This window comes from Tamandua tetradactyla, chromosome 9, assembly GCF_023851605.1.
Source record: "Tamandua tetradactyla isolate mTamTet1 chromosome 9, mTamTet1.pri, whole genome shotgun sequence".
Lineage (NCBI taxonomy): Eukaryota > Metazoa > Chordata > Mammalia > Pilosa > Myrmecophagidae > Tamandua > Tamandua tetradactyla.
The window spans coordinates 60,840,480-60,849,320 of record NC_135335.1 but is presented as its reverse complement, the minus strand read 5'-3'; the positions used below and the strand labels follow the sequence as shown (position 1 = coordinate 60,849,320).

At 37.2% G+C, this 8,841-nt stretch overlaps 1 pseudogene; it reads left to right on the top strand.

The window, feature by feature from the left end:
- The first annotated feature begins 2,244 nt into the window (after window positions 1-2,244).
- Window positions 2,245-2,921, top strand: LOC143646123 (glyceraldehyde-3-phosphate dehydrogenase pseudogene; annotated as a pseudogene).
- The last annotated feature ends 5,920 nt before the right edge of the window (window positions 2,922-8,841 follow it).

Genomic DNA, 8,841 nt, shown 5'->3' with positions numbered 1-8,841 from the left:
TTTGTTTTCTGTATATCTAAGTGCAATAAACCTCGTTTTTCTGCTGTAATTAAAAGAGCATATTTTATGTCATTTCTGCACCTGATTATCTAGATAGAAATTACACAAAACTTTTCAAATATTAAAAAACAACAGAAAATATCAATGAAAAATAAAATCATATCATAGACCCCAATGGAATATAAAAAAGGCAGGAGAAGCTAAGCAATAATTCCTTATTACCTAATATTCTATTCATCTTTATAACTGTAAAACAAGTCTTGTAATAAATAACATTAACCCCAAGTTGTTACAGGATCCATAAGGGTTTTTAAATAAAATCAGACCAATAGATTGTATGCAAGTTATTTGGCTTTCTGTGAATTAAGTTTAGCATTTATCAAGAGATTACTGCATGGTCAGGAATTGGACCTTCACCCCACTGCCCACAGACCCCTGCATTTCAAGTTACCATTATCAGGCCAACCTCCATATCTGTCTCTTTGTCTCATTTTTTATTTTCTCAAATCCAGTATACACACAGAAAACAGCGATCTTTACAAAGTCCAAAACTGATCATGTAAATTCCCTGCTGACAATACTATACGGCTTCTCAATTCAGTCGAAATAGAATCAAATTTTCTCAACATATTCCACAAAGTCCTTTGTGATCTTTCTCTGACTGCTTAACTAACCTCACTTCTTCACCAGTCATAACCTACGTTCTAGCTACACTAGCTACATCTTATTTCCTTAACACAAATCCAGTCTCACCCATGGTGCTAAAGGGCATTTATTTTGGATTAAGGAAGTATCTATGATTTTCTATATTATTAAGTTTTTTATTATTTAATCATGAAAAAGTCTCATGACTTGTCTGCATCAATGGAGATGATTCTATGATTTTTCTCCTTAGATCTGTCAATAGAGTGGATTGGACTTCTAATATTGAAACCACCCTTGCATTCCTGGAATATACCCACTAAATCATAATGTGTTCTACTTTAAATGAACCTCTGGATTCTGTTTGCTATTTTACTCATATTTCGGCTTTAGTAATCATGGTTAAAATGGTTGGCCTATAGCTTTCCTGTTTAATGCAGTTTCGTTGGGTTGAAGGATATGAGTTATTGTTGCTTCATGCCTCAAATTTGTATATTTTCCTTCTTATTCAGTACTCTGGAGTAGCTTACTTACTTTGCAAGAGAGTTATTGGACCTTTGGTCGAATTCCTCTATGAATTTGTGTGGGCCTGAATTGTTATGGGTGAGCTCTTTAGCTACTTCTTTTTGTGGATTTGTCTTAACACATTGGCTGGAATGATCCTTTTAAGGTCTCAGTCATCCATGGCCCTGTATTTCCCTCAGAGTAAACAGTAGATGAATTTCTGGGTTGTCTCTGACCTCCTCTCAGTGCTCTTCCTCTTACCCTTGTCACTGCATCCACACAGCCAACTTGCTGTCCACTGGAAACTCCAGTGATATTCCTAACTTAGAATATTTGCTTTTTTTACCTGAATTATTCTGCACCCTGATGACTACATAGTTAAATCCCCTCCTGTCAATATGTTCTCAAATATAACTTTCTCCGTGACGTTTATTCAGTTCACTCTATTTGATAATGTAATATATCCCTCTCTCCAACAACCATTGGTGCCTATGTCCCACTTACACAGTTCAGCTTTTCTTTTTATTCAATTTCATTTTAACCTTCTAACATAATAGATTATTTGCATACTTGTTATCATTATTGTGCATTGTTTGTTGCTTATGTTCATCTTGAGCTGCTAAAAGGCAAGATCCATGAGAAGGGGAATGTTTGTACGCTTCATTTTAGTTTATTCCCAACACCTAGTACAGTACACGCACATAACTACAATTGTCAATATTTTCTCAGTAATCACAAGTCAATGAATTTTATATGCAATAAATGAAAATACTCATTTAAAAGTAAGTCAACTAGGGCGGGCCGCGGTGGCTCAGCGGGCAAGAGTGCTTGCCTGCCATGCCGGAGGACCCCGGTTCGATTCCCGGCCCCAGCCCATGTAAAGAACAAACAAACAAACAAAATATAATAAAAAATAAGAAAATGTTTCCCTTTCTTCCTTCCTTCCTTCTCTGTCTTTCTTTCCTTCCTTTAAAAAAAAAAAAAAAAAAAGTAAGTCAACTAGTCTCTCTGAGCCTCCCTGCTCTTGCTCTCTGCTCCTCCCTGACTCAACAGACAGCCTCATCTTTTCATGCACTGCCTGCTGCATTTTGAGGCACCATGGTGAAGGTCAGCATGAATGGATTTGGTTGTATTGGGCACCTGGTCATTAGGACTGCTGTAAACTCTGCAAGGTGTAGTGTGTTGCCATCAGTGATCCCTTCATCAACCTCAACTACGTGGTCTACCTGTTTCAGTATGATTTCATCCATGGCAAGTTTAAAGGCACTGTCACGGTTGACTTCCAGGAGCAAGAGCCCACCAACATCAGATGGGATGATGCTCGTGCTGAATATGTTGTGGTATCCACAGGTGTCTTCACAACTATGGAGAAGGCCGGGGCTCACTTAAGGGTGGCACCAAAAGGGTCATCATCTCTGTTTTTTCACCCAATGCCCCCACAGCTGATGGGTATGAACCATGAGAAGTATGACAAACTGTCTACTTCCTTGGCCAAGTTCATTCATGACAACTTTGGCATCATAGAGGGATGCATGACTGCTATCCTTGTCATCACTGCCATCCAGAAGACTGTTGATGACCCCTCCAGGAAAATGTGGTGTGATGGCCGTGGGGCTGCCCAGAACATCATCCCTTAGTCTACAAGTGCTGCCAAGACAGTGGGCAAAGTCACACGGGAGCAGAATGGGATAGTCTGCATGGTCTGATGGAGCAGCATGGTCTTCCACGTCCCCACCCCCAATGTGTCAGTCATAGATCTGACCTGCCAACTGTAGAAAGCGGCCATATACAATGACACAGAGAAGGTGTGACGCAGATGTCAAAGCCCCCCAAAGGGAATCCTTGGCTACATTGAGCCTCAGTTGTCTCCTGCAATTTTAACAGTGACACCCACTCTTCTTCTTTTGATGCTGGGGCTGGTATTGCCCTCAACAACCACCTCATCAAGTTCATTTCCTTCTATGACCATGAATTTGGCTACAGTAGAAGAGTGGTGGACCTTATGGTCTATATGGCCTCCAAGGAGTAAGAGCCCCTGGAACACCAGTCCCAGCAATAGCATGAAAGGAAGAGAGAGGTTGTTAGCTGCCGGGGAGTTCTAGCCCCAACTCAATTCCCCAACATTGAGAATCACCCATCTTCCACAGCTGCCATCCCAGAACCCCTGAAGAAGGGGAGGAGTTGAGAGTCCTACCTTGTCATGTACCACCAATAAAGTACACCCAGCCAAAAGAGAAAAGCCAACTGAATTAGTTATTCAAATATAAATATAAAGATATTGACTTTTCTGAATGAAGAGAAGTAGTGTTTTCTTTAAATTTCCTACTTCATTAAACATTAATTTCTTTCCCTGCCCCCTCCACTGAATAATATTTTATTGAAAGATAATCATGTTCCAGTTTATCTTTATCTAGTGAAATCGAGCCTCTATGTGACATATCATAAGGTTATGAATTATAATACTTCCAGAGGCATAGGAATTTTTCTTATTTGAAAATGATCCTTGGCTTGAAAATTCTGTGGTTTGGATTCAATTATGTGGCAATTTCTACTGTCTCATAAGTGGTAATCTTAACTTGCATATATTCAATGAAAAAAAATTGTGGCATATTTTTGAGCACCAAGTGAAAAATGTACTTGTAATAATAACATATGTAAGTAAATCCAACTTCATAACAACTGGTGCCCAGAATAAGGAGTGAAAGCAGTAGTTTTAGTTCAAATTATTATTCATGCACTAATAATTTTGTCAGATAAGCATGGATCAGTTTAAAAACAAATGTTGTTTTTGTCTTAGATGGCCCATCTTGTAACTGGGGCTTTTAGGATGTTCTCATGATTTTCAGGAAGATCCTTTAGTTTATTACTTATCTCAGACTTTTCAGAATGTAAGCTCTTTTTGACTTACTTGTTACACTCTTACAACCAAATGGGTGTAGTATCTCAGGGAAAGAGATCACATTATTTTCTCAATTCCTCTTCATTTGAGGACTGAAGGCATATTCAGTCCTCAACCCTTGTCCTGTGAATGTAAACCCATTTGTAAATAAGACCTTGAAGATATCATTAGTTAAGGTGCATCTGAATTGAATGAGGGAAGGGACTTAACAATATAACTGAAGTACATATACGCAAAGGAAATTGGACATGGAAATAAGCAGCCTGGAGAAGAGCATGACACCAGCAGTTAAATGGAATCCAGAGGAGAAAAAGAGAAGACACCTCCATGTGCATTTCATGTAACAGAAAAGCCAAGGATCAAGGATTGTTGGCAGCCAGCCCTTTAACACTACAGTATTCTGGGGGAAAAAAAATATTACCTTGCTCATGCCTTCATTTTGGACTACTCCTAGGCTCAAAGCCAGGAGCCAATAAACTTTCATTGTTTAAGCCAATCCACTACACGGTATCAGTTTGAGCAGCTGGGAAACAAATATAGTGGTCATCCATTAAGTCATGGATTTGATTAAATAATGGTTTCTCTGATTCAGAACCCTTACTTTGATGAACTGTTCTCTTTTGCTTATTTTATTTACATAAAGACAACAAAATGCATTGATTGATGTTTTTGTTAGCTTAAATTGCCAGAATGCAATATGCCAGAAATGGGTTGGCTTTTTCAAAGGGGATTTATTAGGTTATAAGAGTACAGTTCTAAATCCATGAAAATGTCCAAATTAAGTCATCCACGAGAAGATACCTTCACTAAAAAAAGTCCAATGATGTCTACAGCTCCTCTGTCACATAGGAAGGCACATGGTGACATCTGCTGGCCCTTCTCTCTTGGGTTGGTTTCAAAATGGCTCTCTCAGCTCCTAAGGGTCCTTCTCACTTCTTCTGGGCATTTTCTCTCTCTCTTAGCTTCTTTCAGCTCTGGACTCTCTCTAAAATGCCCTTCCCTTAAAGTATTCCAGAAAATACATTAACACCTATCATGAGTAGGCAGAATCACATCTCCATGAAAACAATTTAATCAAAAAGTCCCACCCAACAATAGGTCTGGCCCCACAAGATTGTATGAAAAGAAAATGACTTTGGGGGGGGTATATAACAGTTTCAAACCTGCACAATTGATATATCATTAACAAAACTAAAACCATACAAAAATAAGTCCTGAGGCTTTATAATGCACTTCATGTCATTTACTCACCATATTTCTCATGGCAAAAATGACTTCATTTCTTTCCTGTTCATGTCCTCCATTAACACTGGTTTTCATTAACACTGAAAACCAGAATCTCCAACTACTACAATGTAACTGGTCCTCCAAGAGAAGATATTCTATAATATCTAGAAGGATGGATGCTATAAGCCATAGAGCAGAGGCACACCCCTTTCTGAGAGGAACTTGAAAGTGTAACATACATATATGAGCACAGCCTTTATTTCTTAAAATTGCAGACTATCACAACTAGGCAAATGGCATTTCTCTCTAAATCTGACATCTTTCATGGTCACAATTTTTTTTTTTCATTTTACCTCCACAAACAACTACATTGCCTTAAAAATAATGAACTCAAAATCATTTTTATCAATATTTCACCACTTTTCAGATGAGAAATATTTGCTTATATCATGTCTTCAAAATAATCATCTTTTTAAATTTTCCTAGCAATATATTAATTTGTAATACATATATTATTTCCCATCAGACATTGTTCATGAATTCTTGAAGGTCAGTTAGAAGAAGATGGCAGGGTGGGCCATGGTGGCTCAGCAGGCAGGAATGCTTGCCTGTCATGCCGGAGGACCTGGGTTCGATTCCTGGTGCCTGCCCATGTAAAAAAAAAGAAGAAGATGGAATTTCAAAGCTGTGTTTTTCTAGTTTTCCCAAAGTAAGACCTTTAAAATTCATGACTAGATCAAAAAGAAAGAAAAGTTTTTTCATAGGCATATAAGAAAATAGAATATTACAACAGTATCAACAATATTTCAAGATGAATAACTGCAATTAAGCTTTCCTGCTCAGTTTCATTCAGATTTCCAAAATTAACTTTTGTTTTTCTGATCTGGGGGCAGCAGTGCAATACAGGAAATCATCTGCTTCTGTAATAAACCTGGAAATTCTGACTGAGTTCCCATCTGAGAAATGTCTGCTTTCATTGGCAAAGTTCTGTGATACTGGGAACCTGAGCTCATTGTCTATTGCTATTATCAACAATCAAAATGTTTGCTAAAGCCCTTTTTACTAAGTGTCTGAAAGACTAACCTTGTTTGTCTTTCTCTCACGAGGCCAAGCTCCTGGTTTGTAACTTGTAGCAGAGATTTTTAAGTAATGGTAAGAGAATAACCTACTGCCTATTGAAATAAAAAAGGATCAGTATGGAGAAAAATAGAATCCCTTTTTCTGACATAAAACACAACTCAATCATATGGATTCAGTCAATGGTTGCCCTCAGGTTATGAACATATTATGACTAGTGAGGGCATCTGCAATTTATATTGTCATATTATATTATATTTATATTATATTAATATTACTTAGTCTTATAAAGCATGTGTTCAGATCTCCACACATGAGAAGTATATCTTAATCCTAAAAACAACTTTTCTTGGAAATCAGTTTGTTGTCAAATATTGTTAGGCTTTAGTTGCAAACTGTGATGAATAAAGTACTTCTGCCAATCCTAAAATATAATATAGTTGAAACATATTCATATTAAAATTGTAGTCTTGATAAAAATATTCTTTCATTGCTCTGTTGAGCTAATTAAAAATATAGATATTATAAGTATTTTCCAGACCTACTTATTTTAACATCCCTTCCACTGTCCCTACCACACACACCCTTGGTGGTGAGTGCCACATGCCTCAATGTTACAAGTTACTAGGGTGACTTTGAGCCTTTCTGAACCTGGCACCATATTTTAGAAAGACGACATCAAAAGGAGTTACCAGAGGTTACTTGTCATTACATTAAGAGATGAATAGAAGTCTTAGGTGCCTCCAGATAAGAAATGGTTTCAATCCTGTTTACATAATTAGTCTGTGTTTTAGTTTGGTAAATTGCTCAAAGCACATACCATGAAATGCATTGGCATTAACAATGGGAATTTATTAGCTTCCAGGCTTATAGTTTTTGGGCTCAGAAAAATTTGCAAATCAAGTCACCATCAGGAAATGCTTTTTTTCCCAAAGTCCAGCTGCCAGCGATTCTGGGCTCTTCTGCCACATGGCCAGCCACATGGCAATATCTGCTGGGCTCTCCCTTCTCTTCCAGGTTGCATTGCTTTCAACTTCTTGCTTCTGTGCTTTCTTCTTTCTTTTTCTCTGTATTTATACTGTATTTAAAGGACTTCCATAAGAAGATTAAGACCCACCTTGGGCCACCCCTTAACTGAAATAACCTATTGCAAAGGTCATACTTATAATAGGTTCACACCCACAGGAATGGATTAGTTTAAAGAACATGATTTTCTGGGGTGCATAGAGTTCCAAACCACCAGTCTTTTAGATGATAATATTCAAATGAGGAAAAACAATTACTATAAATTTTGTCTTTTGTAGAAGCAAGAAACTTTATTAAAAACAATTTTAAAAACTTGACAAAAACCATCACAAAAATACAGTAAGTTATCAGGTTTGCAGAAAATATTAGTGTCCTGTTGAGATATGAATATCTGCTTTCTAGGCAGAACACACTGATATATACTGTTTCTGGTTAACAACAATTGTGCTAGGGTTATGTTTTATATATATTATAAGGAACACATCACATTGAATTTATCCTCAATTAAAATTTACTTTTTTTAAATAAATAAAAATAAACCAAACTTTACTTTCTGATATACTACTTGTTTTTCTCACTTTCTGCATTTTAATCTCCCTTAGAAATTCCCCGCCTAATTAAAATTTATATCTTAATCAATTCAATTTATAACAGTCTAAGATTGTAAAGTCAATTCACAGTATTAGTAATTATAGTTTTATTTGGTGTTTCAGAGTAACACAATCACTGTTGATAAAATCATTGTCAGAGCACCGACATTTTAAAAGTTTGCACTAAGACTTAGTTCCTCCAGAGACAGATGCCGAGATGCACATCTAAGCTAAATAAGTTTATTTGGGGAATAAAAGAAGCAGTAGCAGGGGACTAGGGAGTGACACAGAGAAGAGAAAGCAATTAATAAACTTTGCATTATCAAACCAGGTACCGCTGGGGGCTGTTGGAGCTCAATCTGGCATGTAAATTTCTAGGAGCCAGTGCAATGCATATGTCTCAATGTTACAGTGTTATGGCACCATAGAAGCAATGGAGAGGGGAAATATTTTCATTAACGCTCCTGAGTTATTGGTTGAAGGCTGCTTTCAGAGAGTATGAATTCTTTGGCACTTCCAGCTTGCTACGCGGCTGTCAAAGAGCACTCTGGTAACAAGAGAAATCATCAGGCAAAGAAAGGCAGGAGCTAGCAGTTCCCAGTTGGGCTGACATACCCTGAAATGGTGCTTGTCTCCCACACACAGGTAAAGAAGGTGGAGTAAATAATTCCACTTGATTTTTAGCTTTACCTTTTGCTCACAAAAAGCCAAATGACAATAGTATTAAATTTCACGACTTGAAATATTTTTGTAGAACCCATAAGGTATATGATTCCTCAAAAGAATAGAGAAGGAATTTAAAAGTTGCAAATTAATTAAGCTTTGTTTGGGATAAACAGACCTCAGTGTTACAAAAGTTAACATGTCATGCCTGCA